Genomic DNA, 24,465 nt, shown 5'->3' on the forward strand with positions numbered 1-24,465 from the left:
TTTTGTTTTCAGCTGTCAAACGCTAATTGGTTCCACCTGGAGTCAAATCCTCCACACATTCGAGTTTTCTAGGAAGAAAGCTTCAGAAACCTGAGAAAACAGGATATTTCTTTCTGTAAACATGACATTGGATGCATTTGCCCAACAGGAAGATTGTGCTTTTCTCCAAAACCACTTTCACGGTGATTTTTGGTTAAATTTCACCCGAAATCTACAACAGTTTGTCCAGATACTCCTGGATGAAAACAAAACTCTCTGGTGTGTTGTGGCTATCTCAATCCCAGATCTTGCTACAGCCTCTGTGTGTGTTTGTGTTTTCTGGACATTCTCTATGGACTTTACAGTTTTGAATGCATTGTAGCTTGTAAGATTTTTGTTTTCAGCTGGCAAACGCTAATTGCTTCCACCTGGAGTCAAGTCCTCCACACATTCGAGTTTTCTAGGAAGAAAGCTTCAGAAACCTGAGAAAACAGGATATTTCTTTCTGTAAACATGACATTGGATGCATTTGCCGAACAGGAAGATTGTGCTTTTCTCCAAAACCACTTTCACGGTGATTTTTGGTTTAATATCACCCAAAATCCACAACAGTTTGTCCAGATACTCCTGGATGAAAACAAAACTATCTGGTGTGTTGTGGCTATCTCAATCCCAGATCTTGCTACAGCCTCTGTGTGTGTTTGTGTTTTCTGGACATTCTCTATGGACTTTACAGTTTTGAATGCATTATAGCATGTAAGTTTTTTGTTTTCAGCTGGCAAACACTAATTGGATCCACCTGGAGTCAAATCTTCCACACATTCGAGTTTTCTAGGAAGAAAGCTTCAGAAACCTGAGAAAACATGATATTTCTTTCTGTAAACAAGACATTGGATGCATTTGCCGAACAGGAAGATTGTGCTTTTCTCCAAAACCGCTTTCACGGTGATTTTTGGTTAAATTTCACCTGAAATCCACAAAAGCTTGTCCAGATACTCCTGGATGAAACCAATACTATCTGGAGTGTTGTGGCTATCTCAATCCCAGATCTTGCTACAGCCTCTGTGTGTGTTTGTGTTTTCTGGACTTTATGGACTTTACGGTTTTGAATGCATTGTAGCATGGAAGTTTTTTGTTTTCTGCTGGCAAACGCTAATTGGTTCCACCTGGAGTCAAATCCTCCACACATTCGAGTTTTCTAGGAAGAAAGCTTCAGAAACCTGAAAGAACATGATATTTCTTTCTGTAAACATGACATTGGATGCATGTGACGAACAGGAAGATTGTGCTTTCTCTAAATCACTTTCACGGTGATTTTTTGGTAAAATTTCACCCGAAATCCACAACAATTTGTCCAGATACTCCTGGATGAAAACCAAACTATCTGGTGTGTTGTGGATATCTCAATCCCAGATCTTTCTGCAGTCTCTGTTTGTGTTTGTGTTTTCTGGACATTCTCTATGGACTTTACGGTTTTGAATGTATTTTAGCATGTAAGTTTTTTTGTTTTCAGCAGCAAACGCGAATTGGTTCCACCTGGAGTCAAATCCTCCACACATTCGAGTTTTCTAGGAAGAAAGCTTCAGAAACCTGAGAAAACATGATATTTCTTTCTGTAAACATGACATTGGATGCATTTGCCGAACAGGAAGATTGTGCTTTTCTCCAAAACCACTTTCACGGTGATTTTTGGTTAAATTTCACCCGGATACTACAACATTTTGTCCAGATATTCTGGATAACAACAAAACTATCTGGTGTGTTGTGGCTATCTCAATCCCAGATTTTGCTACAGCCTCTCTGTGTGTTTGTGTTTTCTGGACATTCTCTATGGACTTTACGGTTTTGAATGCATTGTAGCATGGAAGATTTTTGTTTTCAGCTGTCAAACGCTAATTGGTTCCACCTGGAGTCAAATCCTCCACACATTCGAGTTTTCTAGGAAGAAAGCTTCAGAAACCTGAGAAAACAGGATATTTCTTTCTGTAAACATGACATTGGATGCATTTGCCCAACAGGAAGATTGTGCTTTTCTCCAAAACCACTTTCACGGTGATTTTTGGTTAAATTTCACCCGAAATCTACAACAGTTTGTCCAGATACTCCTGGATGAAAACAAAACTCTCTGGTGTGTTGTGGCTATCTCAATCCCAGATCTTGCTACAGCCTCTGTGTGTGTTTGTGTTTTCTGGACATTCTCTATGGACTTTACAGTTTTGAATGCATTGTAGCTTGTAAGATTTTTGTTTTCAGCTGGCAAACGCTAATTGCTTCCACCTGGAGTCAAGTCCTCCACACATTCGAGTTTTCTAGGAAGAAAGCTTCAGAAACCTGAGAAAACAGGATATTTCTTTCTGTAAACATGACATTGGATGCATTTGCCGAACAGGAAGATTGTGCTTTTCTCCAAAACCACTTTCACGGTGATTTTTGGTTTAATATCACCCAAAATCCACAACAGTTTGTCCAGATACTCCTGGATGAAAACAAAACTATCTGGTGTGTTGTGGCTATCTCAATCCCAGATCTTGCTACAGCCTCTGTGTGTGTTTGTGTTTTCTGGACATTCTCTATGGACTTTACAGTTTTGAATGCATTATAGCATGTAAGTTTTTTGTTTTCAGCTGGCAAACACTAATTGGATCCACCTGGAGTCAAATCTTCCACACATTCGAGTTTTCTAGGAAGAAAGCTTCAGAAACCTGAGAAAACATGATATTTCTTTCTGTAAACAAGACATTGGATGCATTTGCCGAACAGGAAGATTGTGCTTTTCTCCAAAACCGCTTTCACGGTGATTTTTGGTTAAATTTCACCTGAAATCCACAAAAGCTTGTCCAGATACTCCTGGATGAAACCAATACTATCTGGAGTGTTGTGGCTATCTCAATCCCAGATCTTGCTACAGCCTCTGTGTGTGTTTGTGTTTTCTGGACTTTATGGACTTTACGGTTTTGAATGCATTGTAGCATGGAAGTTTTTTGTTTTCTGCTGGCAAACGCTAATTGGTTCCACCTGGAGTCAAATCCTCCACACATTCGAGATTTCTAGGAAGAAAGCTTCAGAAACCTGAGAAAACATGATATTTCTTTCTGTAAACATGACATTGGATGCATTTCCCGAACAGGAAGATTGTGCTTTTCTCCAAAACCACTTTCACAGTCATTTTTATTACATTTCACCCGAAATCCGCAACAAGTTGTCCGGATACTCCTGGGTGAAAACAAAACTATCTGGTGTGTAGTGGCTATCTCAATCCCAGATCTTGCTACAGCCTCTGTGTGTGTTTGTGTTTTCTGGACATTCTCTATGCACTTTACGGTTTTGAATGCATTTTAGCATGTAACTTTTTTGTTTTCAGCTGGGAAATGCTAAGTGGTTCCACCTGGAGTCAAATCCTCCACACATTCGAGTTTTCTAGGAAGACAGCTTCAGAAATCTGAGAAAACATGATATTTCTTTCTGTAAACATGACATTGGATGCATTTCCCGAACAGGAAGATTGTGCTTTTCTCCAAAACCGCTTTCACGGTCATTTTTGGTTACATTTCACCCGAAATCCAAAACAATTTGTCCAGATACTCCTGGATGAAAACAAAACTATCTGGTGTGTTGTGGCTATCTCAATCCCAGATCTTGCTACAGCCTCTGTGTTTGTTTGTGTTTTCTGGACATTCTCTATGGACTTTACGGTTTTGAATGCATTTTATCATGTAAGTTTTTTTGTTTTCAGCAGCAAACGCGAATTGGTTCCACCTGGAGTCAAATCCTCCACACATTCGAGTTTTCTAGGAAGAAAGCTTCAGAAACCTGAGAAAACAGGATATTTCTTTCTGTAAACATGACATTGGATGCATTTGCCGAACAGGAAGATTGTGCTTTTCTCCAAAACCACTTTCACGGTGATTTTTGGTTAAATTTCACCTGAAATCCACAACAATTTGTCCTGATACTCCTGGATGATCACAAAACTATCTGGTGTGTTGTGGCTATCTCAATCCCAGATCTTGCTACAGCCTCTGTGTGTGTTTGTGTTTTCTGGACATTCTCTATGGACTTTACGGTTTTGAATGCATTGTAGCATGTAAGTTTTTTGTTTTCAGCTGGAAAACGCTAATTGGTTCCACCTGGAGTCAACTCCTCCACACATTCGAGTTTTCTAGGAAGAAAGCTTCAGAAACCTGAGAAAACATGATATTTCTTTCTGTAAACATGACATTGGATGCATTTGCCGAACAGGAAGATTGTGCTTTTCTCCAAAACCACTTTCACGGTGATTTTTGGTTACATTTCACCCAAAATCCACAACAAGTTGTCCAGATACTCCTGGATGAAAACAAAACTCTCTGGTGTGTTGTGGCTATCTCAATCCCAGATCTTGCTACAGCCTCTGTGTGTGTTTGTGTTTTCTGGACTTTATGGACTTTACAATTTGAATGCATTGTAGCATGTAAGATTTTTGTTTTCAGCTGGCAAACGCTAATTGGTTCCACCTGGAGTCAACTCCTCCACACATTCGAGTTTTCTAGGAAGAAAGCTTCAGAAACCTGAGAAAACATGATATTTCTTTCTGTAACCATGACATTGGATGCATTTGACGAACAGGAAGATTGTGCTTTTCTCCAAAACCACTTTCACGGTGATTTTTGGTTAAATTTCACCCGAAATCCACAACAAGTTGTCCAGATACTCCTGGATGAAAACAAAACTATCTGGTGTGTTGTGGCTATCTCAATCCCAGATCTTGCTACAGCCTCTCTGTGTGTTTGTGTTTTCTGGACATTCTCTATGGACTTTACGGTTTTGAATGCATTGTAGCATGTAAGATTTTTGTTTTCAGCTGGCAAACGTTAATTGGTTCCACCTGGAGTCAAATCCTCCACACATTCGAGTTTTCTAGGAAGAAAGCTTCAGAAACCTGAGAAAACAGGATATTTCTTTCTGTAAACATGACATTGGATGCATTTGCCGAACAGGAAGATTGTGCTTTTCTCCAAAACCACTTTCACGGTGATTTTTGGTTACATTTCACCCGAAATCCACAACAAGTTGTCCAGATACTCCTGGATGAAAACAAAACTATCTGGTGTGTTGTGGCTATCTCAATCCCAGATCTTGCTACAGCCTCTGTGTTTGTTTGTGTTTTCTGGGCATTCTCTATGGACTTTACGGTTTTGAATGCATTTTATCATGTAAGTTTTTTTGTTTTCAGCAGCAAACGCGAATTGGTTCCACCTGGAGTCAAATCCTCCACACATTCGAGTTTTCTAGGAAGAAAGCTTCAGAAACCTGAGAAAACAGGATATTTCTTTCTGTAAACATGACATTGGATGCATTTGCCGAACAGGAAGATTGTGCTTTTCTCCAAAACCACTTTCACGGTGATTTTTGGTTAAATTTCACCTGAAATCCACAACAATTTGTCCAGATACTCCTGGATGATCACAAAACTATCTGGTGTGTTGTGGCTATCTCAATCCCAGATCTTGCTACAGCCTCTGTGTGTGTTTGTGTTTTCTGGACATTCTCTATGGACTTTACGGTTTTGAATGCATTGTAGCATGTAAGTTTTTTGTTTTCAGCTGGAAAACGCTAATTGGTTCCACCTGGAGTCAACTCCTCCACACATTCGAGTTTTCTAGGAAGAAAGCTTCAGAAACCTGAGAAAACATGATATTTCTTTCTGTAAACATGACATTGGATGCATTTGCCGAACAGGAAGATTGTGCTTTTCTCCAAAACCACTTTCACGGTGATTTTTGGTTAAATTTCACCCGAAATCCACAACAATTTGTCCAGATACTCCTGGATGATAACAAAACTATCTGGTGTGTTGTGGCTATCTCAATCCCAGATCTTGCTACAGCCTCTGTGTGTGTTTGTGTTTTCTGGACATTCTCTATGGACTTTACGGTTTTGAATGCATTGTAGCATGGAAGATTTTTTGTTTTCAGCAGCAAACGCTAATTGGTTCCACCTGGAGTCAAATCCTCCACACATTCGAGTTTTCTAGGAAGAAAGCTTCAGAAACCTGAGAAAACATGATATTTCTTTCTGTAAACATGACATTGGATGCATTTGCCGAACAGGAAGATTGTGCTTTTCTCCAAAACCACCTTTACGGTGATTTTTGGTTGAATTTCACCCGAAATCCACAACAGTTTGTCCAGATACTCCTGGATGAAAACAAAACTATCTGGTGTGTTGTGGCTATCTCAATCCCAGATCTTGCTACAGCCTCTGTGTGTGTTTGTGTTTTCTGGACATTCTCTATGGACTTTACGGTTTTGAATGCATTGTAGCATGTAAGTTTTTTGTTTTCAGCTTGCAAACGCTAATTGGTTCCACCTGGAGTCAAATCCTCCACACATTCGAGTTTTCTAGGAAGAAAGCTCCAGAAACCTGAGAAAACAGGATATTTCTCTCTGTAAACATGACATTGGATGCATTTGCCGAACAGGAAGATTGTGCTTTCTCCAAAACCACTTTCACGGTGATTTTTGGTTAAATTTCACCCGAAATCCACAACAATTTGTCCAGATACTCCTGGATGATAACAAAACTTTCTGGTGTGTTGTGGCTATCTCAATCCCAGATCTTGCTACAGCCTCTGTGTGTGTTTGTGTTTTCTGGACATTCTCTATGGACTTTACGGTTTTGAATGCATTTTAGCAGGACCCTTATTGTTTTCAGCTGGCAAACGCTAATTGGTTCCACCTGGAGTCAACTCCTCCACACATTCGAGTTTTCTAGGAAGAAAGCTTCAGAAACCTGAGAAAACAGGATATTTCTTTCTGTAAACATGACATTGGATGCATTTGCCCAACAGGAAGATTGTGCTTTTCTCCAAAACCACTTTCACGGTGATTTTTGGTTAAATTTCACCCGGATACTACAACAGTTTGTCCAGATACTCTGGATGAAATCAAAACTATCTGGTGTGTTGTGGCTATCTCAATCCCAGATCTTGCTACAGCCTCTGTGGTGTTTGTGTTTTCTGGACATTCTCTATGGACTTCACGGTTTTGAATGCATTTTAGCATGTAAGATTTTTGTTTTCAGCTGGCAAACGCTAATTGATTCCACCTGGAGTCAAATCCTCCACACATTCGAGTTTTCTAGGAAGAAAGCTTCAGAAACCTGAAAGAACATGATATTTCTTTCTGTAAACATGACATTGGATGCATGTGACGAACAGGAAGATTGTGCTTTCTCTAAATCACTTTCACGGTGATTTTTTGGTAAAATTTCACCCGAAATCCACAACAATTTGTCCAGATACTCCTGGATGAAAACCAAACTATCTGGTGTGTTGTGGATATCTCAATCCCAGATCTTTCTGCAGTCTCTGTTTGTGTTTGTGTTTTCTGGACATTCTCTATGGACTTTACGGTTTTGAATGTATTTTAGCATGTAAGTTTTTTTGTTTTCAGCAGCAAACGCGAATTGGTTCCACCTGGAGTCAAATCCTCCACACATTCGAGTTTTCTAGGAAGAAAGCTTCAGAAACCTGAGAAAACATGATATTTCTTTCTGTAAACATGACATTGGATGCATTTGCCGAACAGGAAGATTGTGCTTTTCTCCAAAACCACTTTCACGGTGATTTTTGGTTAAATTTCACCCGGATACTACAACATTTTGTCCAGATATTCTGGATAACAACAAAACTATCTGGTGTGTTGTGGCTATCTCAATCCCAGATTTTGCTACAGCCTCTCTGTGTGTTTGTGTTTTCTGGACATTCTCTATGGACTTTACGGTTTTGAATGCATTGTAGCATGGAAGATTTTTGTTTTCAGCTGTCAAACGCTAATTGGTTCCACCTGGAGTCAAATCCTCCACACATTCGAGTTTTCTAGGAAGAAAGCTTCAGAAACCTGAGAAAACAGGATATTTCTTTCTGTAAACATGACATTGGATGCATTTGCCCAACAGGAAGATTGTGCTTTTCTCCAAAACCACTTTCACGGTGATTTTTGGTTAAATTTCACCCGAAATCTACAACAGTTTGTCCAGATACTCCTGGATGAAAACAAAACTCTCTGGTGTGTTGTGGCTATCTCAATCCCAGATCTTGCTACAGCCTCTGTGTGTGTTTGTGTTTTCTGGACATTCTCTATGGACTTTACAGTTTTGAATGCATTGTAGCTTGTAAGATTTTTGTTTTCAGCTGGCAAACGCTAATTGCTTCCACCTGGAGTCAAGTCCTCCACACATTCGAGTTTTCTAGGAAGAAAGCTTCAGAAACCTGAGAAAACAGGATATTTCTTTCTGTAAACATGACATTGGATGCATTTGCCGAACAGGAAGATTGTGCTTTTCTCCAAAACCACTTTCACGGTGATTTTTGGTTTAATATCACCCAAAATCCACAACAGTTTGTCCAGATACTCCTGGATGAAAACAAAACTATCTGGTGTGTTGTGGCTATCTCAATCCCAGATCTTGCTACAGCCTCTGTGTGTGTTTGTGTTTTCTGGACATTCTCTATGGACTTTACAGTTTTGAATGCATTATAGCATGTAAGTTTTTTGTTTTCAGCTGGCAAACACTAATTGGATCCACCTGGAGTCAAATCTTCCACACATTCGAGTTTTCTAGGAAGAAAGCTTCAGAAACCTGAGAAAACATGATATTTCTTTCTGTAAACATGACATTGGATGCATTTGCCGAACAGGAAGATTGTGCTTTTCTCCAAAACCGCTTTCACGGTGATTTTTGGTTAAATTTCACCTGAAATCCACAAAAGCTTGTCCAGATACTCCTGGATGAAACCAATACTATCTGGAGTGTTGTGGCTATCTCAATCCCAGATCTTGCTACAGCCTCTGTGTGTGTTTGTGTTTTCTGGACTTTATGGACTTTACGGTTTTGAATGCATTGTAGCATGTAAGTTTTTTGTTTTCTGCTGGCAAACGCTAATTGGTTCCACCTGGAGTCAAATCCTCCACACATTCGAGATTTCTAGGAAGAAAGCTTCAGAAACCTGAGAAAACATGATATTTCTTTCTGTAAACATGACATTGGATGCATTTCCCGAACAGGAAGATTGTGCTTTTCTCCAAAACCACTTTCACAGTCATTTTTATTACATTTCACCCGAAATCCGCAACAAGTTGTCCGGATACTCCTGGGTGAAAACAAAACTATCTGGTGTGTAGTGGCTATCTCAATCCCAGATCTTGCTACAGCCTCTGTGTGTGTTTGTGTTTTCTGGACATTCTCTATGCACTTTACGGTTTTGAATGCATTTTAGCATGTAACTTTTTTGTTTTCAGCTGGGAAATGCTAAGTGGTTCCACCTGGAGTCAAATCCTCCACACATTCGAGTTTTCTAGGAAGACAGCTTCAGAAATCTGAGAAAACATGATATTTCTTTCTGTAAACATGACATTGGATGCATTTCCCGAACAGGAAGATTGTGCTTTTCTCCAAAACCGCTTTCACGGTCATTTTTGGTTACATTTCACCCGAAATCCAAAACAATTTGTCCAGATACTCCTGGATGAAAACAAAACTATCTGGTGTGTTGTGGCTATCTCAATCCCAGATCTTGCTACAGCCTCTGTGTTTGTTTGTGTTTTCTGGACATTCTCTATGGACTTTACGGTTTTGAATGCATTTTATCATGTAAGTTTTTTTGTTTTCAGCAGCAAACGCGAATTGGTTCCACCTGGAGTCAAATCCTCCACACATTCGAGTTTTCTAGGAAGAAAGCTTCAGAAACCTGAGAAAACAGGATATTTCTTTCTGTAAACATGACATTGGATGCATTTGCCGAACAGGAAGATTGTGCTTTTCTCCAAAACCACTTTCACGGTGATTTTTGGTTAAATTTCACCTGAAATCCACAACAATTTGTCCTGATACTCCTGGATGATCACAAAACTATCTGGTGTGTTGTGGCTATCTCAATCCCAGATCTTGCTACAGCCTCTGTGTGTGTTTGTGTTTTCTGGACATTCTCTATGGACTTTACGGTTTTGAATGCATTGTAGCATGTAAGTTTTTTGTTTTCAGCTGGAAAACGCTAATTGGTTCCACCTGGAGTCAACTCCTCCACACATTCGAGTTTTCTAGGAAGAAAGCTTCAGAAACCTGAGAAAACATGATATTTCTTTCTGTAAACATGACACTGGATGCATTTGCCGAACAGGAAGATTGTGCTTTTCTCCAAAACCACTTTCACGGTGATTTTTGGTTACATTTCACCCAAAATCCACAACAAGTTGTCCAGATACTCCTGGATGAAAACAAAACTCTCTGGTGTGTTGTGGCTATCTCAATCCCAGATCTTGCTACAGCCTCTGTGTGTGTTTGTGTTTTCTGGACTTTATGGACTTTACGATTTGAATGCATTGTAGCATGTAAGATTTTTGTTTTCAGCTGGCAAACGCTAATTGGTTCCACCTGGAGTCAACTCCTCCACACATTCGAGTTTTCTAGGAAGAAAGCTTCAGAAACCTGAGAAAACATGATATTTCTTTCTGTAACCATGACATTGGATGCATTTGACGAACAGGAAGATTGTGCTTTTCTCCAAAACCACTTTCACGGTGATTTTTGGTTAAATTTCACCCGAAATCCACAACAAGTTGTCCAGATACTCCTGGATGAAAACAAAACTATCTGGTGTGTTGTGGCTATCTCAATCCCAGATCTTGCTACAGCCTCTCTGTGTGTTTGTGTTTTCTGGACATTCTCTATGGACTTTACGGTTTTGAATGCATTGTAGCATGTAAGATTTTTGTTTTCAGCTGGCAAACGTTAATTGGTTCCACCTGGAGTCAAATCCTCCACACATTCGAGTTTTCTAGGAAGAAAGCTTCAGAAACCTGAGAAAACAGGATATTTCTTTCTGTAAACATGACATTGGATGCATTTGCCGAACAGGAAGATTGTGCTTTTCTCCAAAACCACTTTCACGGTGATTTTTGGTTACATTTCACCCGAAATCCACAACAAGTTGTCCAGATACTCCTGGATGAAAACAAAACTATCTGGTGTGTTGTGGCTATCTCAATCCCAGATCTTGCTACAGCCTCTGTGTTTGTTTGTGTTTTCTGGGCATTCTCTATGGACTTTACGGTTTTGAATGCATTTTATCATGTAAGTTTTTTTGTTTTCAGCAGCAAACGCGAATTGGTTCCACCTGGAGTCAAATCCTCCACACATTCGAGTTTTCTAGGAAGAAAGCTTCAGAAACCTGAGAAAACAGGATATTTCTTTCTGTAAACATGACATTGGATGCATTTGCCGAACAGGAAGATTGTGCTTTTCTCCAAAACCACTTTCACGGTGATTTTTGGTTAAATTTCACCTGAAATCCACAACAATTTGTCCAGATACTCCTGGATGATCACAAAACTATCTGGTGTGTTGTGGCTATCTCAATCCCAGATCTTGCTACAGCCTCTGTGTGTGTTTGTGTTTTCTGGACATTCTCTATGGACTTTACGGTTTTGAATGCATTGTAGCATGTAAGTTTTTTGTTTTCAGCTGGAAAACGCTAATTGGTTCCACCTGGAGTCAACTCCTCCACACATTCGAGTTTTCTAGGAAGAAAGCTTCAGAAACCTGAGAAAACATGATATTTCTTTCTGTAAACATGACATTGGATGCATTTGCCGAACAGGAAGATTGTGCTTTTCTCCAAAACCACTTTCACGGTGATTTTTGGTTACATTTCACCCAAAATCCACAACAAGTTGTCCAGATACTCCTGGATGAAAACAAAACTCTCTGGTGTGTTGTGGCTATCTCAATCCCAGATCTTGCTACAGCCTCTGTGTGTGTTTGTGTTTTCTGGACTTTATGGACTTTACGATTTGAATGCATTGTAGCATGTAAGATTTTTGTTTTCAGCTGGCAAACGCTAATTGGTTCCACCTGGAGTCAAATCCTCCACACATTCGAGTTTTCTAGGAAAAAAGCTTCAGAATCCTGAGAAAACATGATATTTCTTTCTGTAACCATGACATTGGATGCATTTGACGAACAGGAAGATTGTGCTTTTCTCCAAAACCACTTTCACGGTGATTTTTGGTTACATTTCACCCGAAATCCACAACAAGTTGTCCAGATACTCCTGGATGAAAACAAAACTATCTGGTGTGTTGTGGCTATCTCAATCCCAGATTTTGCTACAGCCTCTGTGTGTGTTTGTGTTTTCTGGACATTCTCTATGGACTTTACGGTTTTGAATGCATTGTAGCATGTAAGTTTTTTGTTTTCAGCTGTCAAACGCTAATTGGTTCCACCTGGAGTCAAATCCTCCACACATTCGAGTTTTCTAGGAAGAAAGCTTCAGAAACCTGAGAAAACATGATATTTCTTTCTGTAAACATGCCATTGGATGCATTTGCCGAACAGGAAGATTGTGCTTTTCTCCAAAACCACTTTCACGGTGATTTTTGGTAAAAATCACCCGAAATCCACAACAATTTGTCCAGATACTCCTGGATGAAAACAAAACTATCTGGTGTGTTGTGGCTATCTCAATCCCAGATCTTGCTACAGCCTCTCTGTGTGTTTGTGTTTTCTGGACATTCTCTATGGACTTTACGGTTTTGAATGCATTGTAGTATGTAAGATTTTTGTTTTCAGCTGGCAAACGCTAATTGGTTCCACCTGGAGTCAAATCCTCCACACATTCGAGTTTTCTAGGAAGAAAGCTTCAGAAACCTGAGAAAACATGATATTTCTTTCTGTAAACATGACATTGGATGCATGTGCCGAACAGGAAGATTGTGCTTTTCTCCAAAACCACTTTCACGGTGATTTTTGGTTAAATTTCACCCGAAATCCACAACAAGTTGTCCAGATACTCCTGGATGAAAACAAAACTATCTGGTGTGTTGTGGCTATTTCAATCCCAGATCTTGCTACAGCCTCTCTGTGTGTTTGTGTTTTCTGGACATTCTCTATGGACTTTACGGTTTTGAATGCATTGTAGCATGGAAGATTTTTGTTTTCAGCTGGCAAACGCGAATTGGTTCCACCTGGAGTCAAATCCTCCACACATTCGAGTTTTCTAGGAACAAAGCTTTAGAAACCTGAGAAAACATGATATTTCTTTCTGTAAACATGACATTGGATGCATTTGCCGAACAGGAAGATTGTGCTTTTCTCCAAAACCACTTTCACGGTGATTTTTGGTTACATTTCACCCGAATTCCACAACAAGTTGTCCAGATACTCCTGGATGAAAACAAAACTATCTGGTGTGTTGTGGCTCTCTCAATCCCAGATCTTGCTACAGCCTCTGTGTGTGTTTGTGTTTTCTGGACATTCTCTATGGACTTTACGGTTTTGAATGCATTGTAGCATGTAAGTTTTTTGTTTTCAGCTGGCAAACGCTAATTGGTTCCACCTGGAGTCAAATCCTCCACACATTCGAGTTTTCTAGGGAGAAAGCTTCAGAAACCTGAGAAAACATGATATTTCTTTCTGTAAACATGCCATTGGATGCATTTGCCGAACAGGAAGATTGTGCTTTTCTCCAAAACCACTTTCACGGTGATTTTTGGTTAAATTTCACCCGAAATCCACAACAGTTTGTCCAGATACTCCTGGATGAAAACAAAACAATCTGGTGTGTTGTGGCTATCTCAATCCCAGATCTTGCTACAGCCTCTGTGTGTGTTTGTGTTTTCTGGACAATCTCTATAGACTTTACAGTTTTGAATGCATTTTAGCATGTAAGTTTTTTGTTTTCAGCTGGCAAACGCTAATTGGTTCCACCTGGAGTCAAATATTCGAGTTTTCTAGGAAGAAAGCTTCAGAAACCTGAGAAAACATGATATTTCTTTCTGTAAACATGACATTGGATGCATTTGCCCAACAGGAAGATTGTGCTTTTCTCCAAAACCACTTTCACGGTGATTTTTGGTTACATTTCACCCGAAATCCACAACAATTTGTCCAGATACTCCTGGATGTAAACAAAACTATCTGGTGTGTTATGGCTATCTCAATCCCAGATCTTGCTACAGCCTCTGTGTGTGTTTGTGTTTTCTGGACATTCGCTATGGACTTTACGGTTTTGAATGCATTTTAGCAGGTAAGTATTTGTTTCAGCTAGCAAACGCCAATTGGTTCCACCTGGAGTCAACTCCTCCACACATTCGAGTTTTCTAGGAAGAAAGCTTCAGAAACCTGAGAAAACATGATATTTCTTTCTGTAAACATGACAGTGGATGCATTTGCCGAACAGGAAGATTGTCCTTTTCTCCAAAACCACTTTCACGGTGATTTTTTGGTTAAATTTCACCCGGATACTACAACATTTTGTCCAGATACTCTGGATGAAAACAAAACTATCTGGTGTGTTGTGGCTATCTCAATCCCAGATCTTGCTACAGCCTCTGTGTGTGTTTGTGTTTTCTGGACATTCTCTATGGACTTTACGGTTTTGAATGCATTTTAGCAGGTAAGTATTTTGTTTTCAGCTGGCAAACGCTAATTGGTTCCACCTGGTGTCAAATCCTGCACACATTCGAGTTTTCTAGGAAGAAAGCTTCAGAAACCTGAGAAAACATGATATTTCTTTCTGTAACCATGACATTGGATGCATTTGCCCAACAGGAAGATTGTCCTTTTCTCCAAAACCACTTTCACGGTCATTTTTGGTTAAATTTCACCCGAAATCCACAACAGTTTGTCCAGATACTCCTGGATGAAAACAAAACTATCTGGTGTGTTGTGGCTCTCTCAATCCCAGATCTTGCTACAGCCTCTGTGTGTGTTTGTGTTTTCTGGACATTCTCTATGGACTTTACGGTTTTGAATGCATTGTAGCATGTAAGTTTTTTGTTTTCAGCTGGCAAACGCTAATTGGTTCCACCTGGAGTCAAATCCTCCACACATTCGAGTTTTCTAGGAAGAAAGCTTCAGAAACCTGAGAAAACATGATATTTCTTTCTGTAAACATGCCATTGGATGCATTTGCCGAACAGGAAGATTGTCCTTTTCTCCAAAACCACTTTCAGGGTGATTTTTGGTTAAATTTCACCCGAAATCCACAACAATTTATCCAGATACTCCTGGATGAAAACAAAACTATCTGGTGTGTTGTGGCTATCTCAATCCCAGATCTTGCTACAGCCTCTGTGTGTGTTTGTGTTTTCTGGACATTCTCTATGGACTTTACGGTTTTGAATGCATTTTAGCATGTAAGTTTTTTGTTTTCAGCTGCCAAACGCTAATTACTTCCACCTGGTGTCAAATCCTCCACACATTCGAGTTTTCTAGGAAGAAAGCTTGAGAAACCTGAGAAAACATGATATTTCATTCTGTAAACATGACATTGGATGCATTTGCCGAACAGGAAGATTGTGCTTTTCTCCAAAACCACTTTCACGGTGATTTTTGGTTACATTTCACCCGAAATCCACAACAATTTGTCCAGATACTCCTGGATGTAAACAAAACTATCTGGTGTGTTATGGCTATCTCAATCCCAGATCTTGCTACAGCCTCTCTGTGTGTTTGTGTTTTCTGGACATTCGCTATGGACTTTACGGTTTTGAATGCATTTTAGCAGGTAAGTATTTGTTTTCAGCTAGCAAACGCCAATTGGTTCCACCTGGAGTCAACTCCCCCACACATTCGAGTTTTCTAGGAAGAAAGCTTCAGAAACCTGAGAAAACATGATATTTCTTTCTGTAAACATGACATTGAATGCATTTGCCGAACAGGAAGATTGTGCTTTTCTCCAAAACCACTTTCACGGTGATTTTTGGTTACATTTCACCCGAAATCCAGAACAATTTGTCCAGATACTCCTGGATGAAAACAAAACTATCTGGTGTGTTGTGGCTCTCTCAAGCCCAGATCTTGCTACAGCCACTGTGTGTGTTTGTGTTTTCTGGACATTCTCTATGAACTTTACGGTTTTGAATGCATTGTAGCATGTAAGTTTTTTGTTTTCAGCTGGCAAACGCTAATTGGTTCCACCTGGAGTCAAATCCTCCACACATTCGAGTTTTCTAGGAAGAAAGCTTCAGAAACCTGAGAAAACATGATATGATATTTCTTTCTGTAACCATGACATTGGATGCATTTGCTGAACAGGAAGATTGTGCTTTTCTCCAAAACCACTTTCACGGTCATTTTTGGTTAAATTTCACCCGAAATCCACAACAGTTTGTCCAGATGCTCCTGGATGAAAACAAAACTATCTGGTGTGTTGTGGCTCTCTCAATCCCAGATCTTGCTACAGCCTCTGTGTGTGTTTGTGTTTTCTGGACATTCTCTATGGACTTTACGGTTTTGAATGCATTGTAGCATGTAAGTTTTTTGTTTTCAGCTGGCAAACGCTAATTGGTTCCACCTGGAGTCAAATCCTCCACACATTCGAGTTTTCTAGGAAGAAAGCTTCAGAAACCTGAGAAAACATGATATTTCTTTCTGTAAACATGCCATTGGATGCATTTGCCGAACAGGAAGATTGTGCTTTTCTCCAAAACCACTTTCACGGTGATTTTTGGTTAAATTTCACCCGAAATCCACAACATTTTGTCCAGATACTCCTGGATGAAAACAAAACAATCTGGTGTGTTGTGGCTATCTCAATCCCAGATCTTGCTACAGCCTCTGTGTGTGTTTGTGTTTTCTGGACAATCTCTATAGACTTTACAGTTTTGAATGCATTTTAGCATGTAAGTTTTTTGTTTTCAGCTGGCAAACGCTAATTGGTTCCACCTGGAGTCAAATATTCGAGTTTTCTAGGAAGAAAGCTTCAGAAACCAGAGAAAACATGATATTTCTTTCTGTAAACATGACATTGGATGCATTTGCCCAACAGGAAGATTGTGCTTTTCTTCAAAACCACTTTCACGGTGATTTTTGGTTACATTTCACCCGAAATCCACAACAATTTGTCCAGATACTCCTGGATGTAAACAAAACTATCTGGTGTGTTATGGCTATCTCAATCCCAGATCTTGCTACAGCCTCTGTGAGTGTTTGTGTTTTCTGGACATTCGCTATGGACTTTACGGTTTTGAATGCATTTTAGCAGGTAAGTATTTGTTTCAGCTAGCAAACGCCAATTGGTTCCACCTGGAGTGAACTCCTCCACACATTCGAGTTTTCTAGGAAGAAAGCTTCAGAAACCTGAGAAAACATGATATTTCTTTCTGTAAACATGACATTGGATGCATTTGCCGAACAGGAAGATTGTCCTTTTCTCCAAAACCACTTTCACGGTGATTTTTTGGTTAAATTTCACCCGGATACTACAAGATTTTGTCCAGATACTCTGGATGAAAACAAAACTATCTGGTGTGTTGTGGCTATCTCAATCCCAGATCTTGCTACAGCCTCTGTGTGTGTTTGTGTTTTCTGGACATTCTCTATGGACTTTACGGTTTTGAATGCATTTTAGCAGGTAAGTATTTTGTTTTCAGCTGGCAAACGCTAATTGGTTCCACCTGGTGTCAAATCCTGCACACATTCGAGTTTTCTAGGAAGAAAGCTTCAGAAACCTGAGAAAACAGGATATTTCTTTCTGTAAACATGACATTGGATGCATTTGCCCAACAGGAAGATTGTCCTTTTCTCCAAAACCACTTTCACGGTGATTTTTGGTTAAATTTCACCCGAAATCCACAACAATTTATCCAGATACTCCTGGATGAAAACAAAACTATCTGGTGTGTTGTGGCTATCTCAATCCCAGATCTTGCTACAGCCTCTGTGTGTGTTTGTGTTTTCTGGACATTCTCTATGGACTTTACGGTTTTGAATGCATTTTAGCATGTAAGTTTTTTGTTTTCAGCTGGCAAACGCTAATTACTTCCACCTGGTGTCAAATCCTCCACACATTCGAGTTTTCTAGGAAGAAAGCTTGAGAAACCTGAGAAAACATGATATTTCATTCTGTAAACATGACATTGGATGCATTTGCCGAACAGGAAGATTGTGCTTTTCTCCAAAACCACTTTCACGGTGATTTTTGGTTACATTTCACCCGAAATCCACAACAATTTGTCCAGATACTCCTGGATGTAAACAAAACTATCTGGTGTGTTATGGCTATCTCAATCCCAGATCTTGCTACAGCCTCTGTGTGTGTTTGTGTTTTCTGGACATTCGCTATGGACTTTACGGTTTTGAATGCATTTTAGCAGGTAAGTATTTGTTTTCAGCTAGCAAACGCCAATTGGTTCCACCTGGAGTCAACTCCCCCACACATTCGAGTTTTCTAGGAAGAAAGCTTCAGAAACCTGAGAAAACATGATATTTCTTTCTGTAAACATGACATTGAATGCATTTGCCGAACAGGAAGATTGTGCTTTTCTCCAAAACCACTTTCACGGTGATTTTTTGGTTAAATTTCACCCGGATACTACAACATTTTGTCCAGATACTCTGGATGAAAACAAAACTATCTGGTGTGTTGTGGCTATCTCAATCTCAGATCTCGCTACAGCCTCTGTGTGTGTTTGTGTTTTCTGGACATTCTCTATGGACTTTACGGTTTTGAATGCATTGTAGCAGGTAAGTTTTTTGTTTTCAGCTGGCAAACGCTAATTGGTTTCACCTGGTGTCAAATCCTGCACACATTCGAGTTTTCTAGGAAGAAAGCTTCAGAAACCTGAGAAAACATGATATTTCTTTCTGTAAACATGACGTTGGATGCATTTGCCCAACAGGAAGATTGTACTATTCTCCAAAACCACTTTCACGGTGATTTTTGGTTAAATTTCACCCGAAATCCGCAACAGTTTGTCCAGATACTCCAGGATGAAAACAAAACTATCTGGTGTGTTGTGGCTATCTCAATCCCAGATCTTGCTACAGCCTCTGTGTGTGTTTGTGTTTTCTGGACATTCTCTATGGACTTTACGGTTTTGAATGCATTTTAGCAGGTAAGTTTTTTTGTTTTCAGCTGGCAAACGCTAAATGGTTCCACCTGGTGTGAAATCCTCCACACATTCGAGTTTTCTAGGAAGAAAGCTTCAGAAACCTGAGAAAACATGATATTTCTTTCTGTAAACATGACATTGGATGCATTTGCCCAACAGGAAGATTGTGCTTTTCTCCAAAACCACTTTCACGGTGATTTTTGGTTAAATTTCACCCGAAATCCACAACAATTTGTCCAGATACTCCTGGATGTAAACAAAACTGTCTGGTGTGTTATGGCTATCTCAATCCCAGATCTTGCTACAGCCTCTGTGTGTGTTTGTGTTTTCTGGACATTCGCTATGGACTTTACGGTTTTGAATGCATTTTAGCAGGTAAGTATTTGTTTTCAGCTAGCAAACGCCAATTGGTTCCACCTGGAGTCAACTCCTCCACACATTCGAGTTTTCTAGGAAGAAAGCTTCAGAAACCTGAGAAAACATGATATTTCTTTCTGTAAACATGACATTGGATGCATTTGCCGAACAGGAAGATTGTGCTTTTCTCCAAAACCACTTTCACGGTGATTTTTTGGTTAAATTTCACCCGGATACTACAACATTTTGTCCAGATACTCTGGATGAAAACAAAACTATCTGGTGTGTTGTGGCTATCTCAATCCCAGATCTTGCTACAGCCTCTGTGTGTGTTTGTGTTTTCTGGACATTCTCTATGGACTTTACAGTTTTGAATGCATTTTAGCAGGTAAGTTTTTTGTTTTCAGCTGGCAAACGCTAATTGGTTTCACCTGGTGTCAAATCCTGCACACATTCGAGTTTTCTAGGAAGAAAGCTTCAGAAACCTGAGAAAACATGATATTTCTTTCTGTAAACATGACATTGGATGCATTTGCCCAACAGGAAGATTGTGCTTTTCTCCAAAACCACTTTCACGGTGATTTTTGGTTAAATTTCACCCGAAATCCACAACAATTTATCCAGATACTCCTGGATGAAAACAAAACTATCTGGTGTGTTGTGGCTATCTCAATCCCAGATCTTGCTACAGCCTCTGTGTGTGTTTGTGTTTTCTGGACATTCTCTATGGACTTTACGGTTTTGAATGCATTTTAGCATGTAAGTTTTTTGTTTTCAGCTGCCAAACTCTAATAACTTCTACCTGGTGTCAAATCCTCCACACATTCGAGTTTTCTAGGAAGAAAGCTTCAGAAACCTGAGAAAACATGATATTTCATTCTGTAAACATGACATTGGATGCATTTGCCAAACAGGAAGATTCTGCTTTTCTCCAAAACCACTTTCACGGTGATTTTTCTTTAAATTTCACCCAAAATCCACAACAATTTGTCCAGATACTCCTGGATGTAAACAAAACTATCTGGTGTGTTGTGGCTATCTCAATCCCAGATCTTGCTACAGCCTCTGTGTGTGTTTGTGTTTTCTGGACATTCGCTATGGACTTTACGGTTTTGAATGCATTTTAGCAGGTAAGTATTTGTTTTCAGCTAGCAAACGCAAATTGGTTCCACCTGGAGTCAAAACATCCACACATTCGAGTTTTCTAGGAAGAAAGCTTCAGAAACCTGAGAAAACATGATATTTCTTTCTGTAAACATGATATTGGATGCATTTGCCGAACAGGAAGATTGTGCTTTTCTCCAAAACCACTTTCACGGTGATTTTTGGTTAAATTTCACCCGAAATACACAACAAGTTGTCCAGATGCTCCTGGATGAAAACAAAACTATCTGGTATGTTGTGGCTATCTCAAACCCAGATCTTGTTACAGCCTCTGTGTTTGTTTGTGTTTTCTGGACATTCTTTATGGACTTAATGGTTTTGAATGCATTGTAGCATGTAAGTTTTTTGTTTTCAGCTGGCAAACGCTAATTGGTTCCACCTGGAATCAACTCCTCAACACATTAAGGTTTTCTAGGAAGAAACATTCAGAAAACTGAGAAAAGATGATATTTCTTTCTGTAACATGACATTGGATGCATTTGCCGAACAGGAAGATTGTGCTTTCTCTAAATCACTTTCACGGTGATTTTCGGTTAAATTTCACCCGAAATCCACAACAATTTGTCCAGATACTCCTGGATGAAAACCAAACTATCTGTTGTGTTGTGGATATCTCAATCCCAGATCTTGCTGCAGCCTCTGTGTGTGTTTGTGTTTTCTGGACATTCTCTATGGACTTTACGGTTTTGAATGTATTTTAGCATGTAAGTTTTTTTGTTTTCAGCAGCAAACGCGAATTCGTTCCACCTGGAGTCAACTCCTCCACACATTCGAGTTTTCTAGGAAGAAAGCTTCAGAAACCTGAGAAAACATGATATTTCTTTCTGTACCCATGACATTGGATGCATTTGCCGAACAGGAAGATTGTGCTTTTCTCCAAAACCACTTTCACGGTGATTTTTGGTTAAATTTCACCCGAAATCCACAACAAGTTGTCCAGATACTCCTGGATGAAAACAAAACTCTCTGGTGTGTTGTGGCTATCTCAATCCCAGATCTTGCTACAGCCTCTGTGTGTGTTTGTGTTTTCTGGACATTCTCTATGGACTTTACGGTTTTGAATGCATTTTAGCATGTAAGTTTTTTGTTTTCAGCTGCCAAACGCTAATTACTTCCACCTGGTGTCAAATCCTCCACACATTCGAGTTTTCTAGGAAGAAAGCTTGAGAAACCTGAGAAAACATGATATTTCATTCTGTAAACATGACATTGGATGCATTTGCCGAACAGGAAGATTGTGCTTTTCTCCAAAACCACTTTCACGGTGATTTTTGGTTACATTTCACCCGAAATCCACAACAATTTGTCCAGATACTCCTGGATGTAAACAAAACTATCTGGTGTGTTATGGCTATCTCAATCCCAGATCTTGCTACAGCCTCTGTGTGTGTTTGTGTTTTCTGGACATTCGCTATGGACTTTACGGTTTTGAATGCATTTTAGCAGGTAAGTATTTGTTTTCAGCTAGCAAACGCCAATTGGTTCCACCTGGAGTCAACTCCCCCACACATTCGAGTTTTCTAGGAAGAAAGCTTCAGAAACCTGAGAAAACATGATATTTCTTTCTGTAAACATGACATTGAATGCATTTGCCGAACAGGAAGATTGTGCTTTTCTCCAAAACCACTTTCACGGTGATTTTTTGGTTAAATTTCACCCGGATACTACAACATTTTGTCCAGATACTCTGGATGAAAACAAAACTATCTGGTGTGTTGTGGCTATCTCAATCCCAGATCTTGCTACAGCCTCTGTGTGTGTTTGTGTTTTCTGGACATTCTCTATGGACTTTACGGTTTTGAATGCATTTTAGCAGGTAAGTTTTTTGTTTTCAGCTGGCAAACGCTAAATGGTTCCACCTGGTGTGAAATCCTCCACACATTCGAGTTTTCTAGGAAGAAAGCTTCAGAAACCTGAGAAAACATGATATTTCTTTCTGTAAACATGACATTGGATGCATTTGCCCAACAGGAAGATTGTGCTTTTCTCCAAAACCACTTTCACGGTGATTTTTGGTTACATTTCACCCGAAATCCACAACAATTTGTCCAGATACTCCTGGATGGAAACAAAACTATCTGGTGTGTTGTGGCTATCTCAATCCCAGATCTTGCTACAGCCTCTGTGTGTGTTTGTGTTTTCTGGACATTCGCTATGGACTTTACGGTTTTGAATGCATTTTAGGAGGTAAGTATTTGTTTTCAGCTAGCAAACGCCAATTGGTTCCACCTGGAGTCAACTCCTCCACACATTCGAGTTTTCTAGGAAGAAAGCTTCAGAAACCTGAGAAAACATGATATTTCTTTCTGTAAACATGACATTGGATGCATTTGCCAAACAGGAAGATTGTGCTTTTCTCCAAAACCACTTTCACGGTGATTTTTTGGTTAAATTTCACCCGGATATTACAACATTTTGTCCAGATACTCTGGATGAAAACAAAACTATCTGGTGTGTTGTGGCTATCTCAATCCCAGATCTTGCTACAGCCTCTGTGTGTGTTTGTGTTTTCTGGACATTCTCTATGGACTTTACAGTTTTGAATGCATTTTAGCAGGTAAGTTTTTTGTTTTCAGCTGGCAAACGCTAATTGGTTTCACCTGGTGTCAAATCCTCCACACATTCGAGTTTTCTAGGAAGAAAGCTTCAGAAACCTGAGAAAACATGATATTTCTTTCTGTAAACATGACATTGGATGCATTTGCCCAACAGGAAGATTGTGTTTTTCTCCAAAACCACTTTCACGGTGATTTTTGGTTAAATTTCACCCGAAATCCACATCAATTTATCCAGATACTCCTGGATGAAAACAAAACTATCTGGTGTGTTGTGGCTATCTCAATCCCAGATCTTGCTACAGCCTCTGTGTGTGTTTGTGTTTTCTGGACATTCTCTATGGACTTTACGGTTTTGAATGCATTTTAGCATGTAAGTTTTTTGTTTTCAGCTGCCAAACTCTAATAACTTCTACCTGGTGTCAAATCCTCCACACATTCGAGTTTTCTAGGAAGAAAGCTTCAGAAACCTGAGAAAACATGATATTTCATTCTGTAAACATGACATTGGATGCATTTGCCGAACAGGAAGATTCCGCTTTTCTCCAAAACCACTTTCACGGTGATTTTTCTTTAAATTTCACCCAAAATCCACAACAATTTGTCCAGATACTCCTGGATGTAAACAAAACTATCTGGTGTGTTGTGGCTATCTCAATCCCAGATCTTGCTACAGCCTCTGTGTGTGTTTGTGTTTTCTGGACATTCGCTATGGACTTTACGGTTTTGAATGCATTTTAGCAGGTAAGTATTTGTTTTCAGCTAGCAAACGCTAATTGGTTCCACCTGGAGTCAAAACATCCACACATTCGAGTTTTCTAGGAAGAAAGCTTCAGAAACCTGAGAAAACATGATATTTCTTTCTGTAAACATGACATTGGATGCATTTGCCGAACAGGAAGATTGTGCTTTTCTCCAAAACCACTTTCACGGTGATTTTTGGTTAAATTTCACCCGAAATCCACAATAAGTTGTCCAGATGCTCCTGGATGAAAACAAAACTATCTGGTATGTTGTGGCTATCTCAAACCCAGATCTTGTTACAGCCTCTGTGTTTGTTTGTGTTTTCTGGACATTCTTTATGGACTTTATGGTTTTGAATGCATTGTAGCATGTAAGTTTTTTGTTTTCAGCTGTCAAACGCTAATTGGTTCCACCTGGAATCAACTCCTCAACACATTAAGGTTTTCTAGGAAGAAACATTCAGAAAACTGAGAAAAGATGATATTTCTTTCTGTAACATGACATTGGATGCATTTGCCGAACAGGAAGATTGTGCTTTCTCTAAATCACTTTCACGGTGATTTTCGGTTAAATTTCACCCGAAATCCACAACAATTTGTCCAGATACTCCTGGATGAAAACCAAACTATCTGGTGTGTTGTGGATATCTCAATCCCAGATCTTGCTGCAGCCTCTGTGTGTGTTTGTGTTTTCTGGACATTCTCTATGGACTTTACGGTTTTGAATGTATTTTAGCATGTAAGTTTTTTTGTTTTCAGCAGCAAACGCGAATTGGTTCCACCTGGAGTCAA

This window comes from Oryctolagus cuniculus, chromosome 6, assembly GCF_964237555.1.
Source record: "Oryctolagus cuniculus chromosome 6, mOryCun1.1, whole genome shotgun sequence".
Taxonomy (NCBI): Eukaryota; Metazoa; Chordata; class Mammalia; order Lagomorpha; family Leporidae; genus Oryctolagus; species Oryctolagus cuniculus.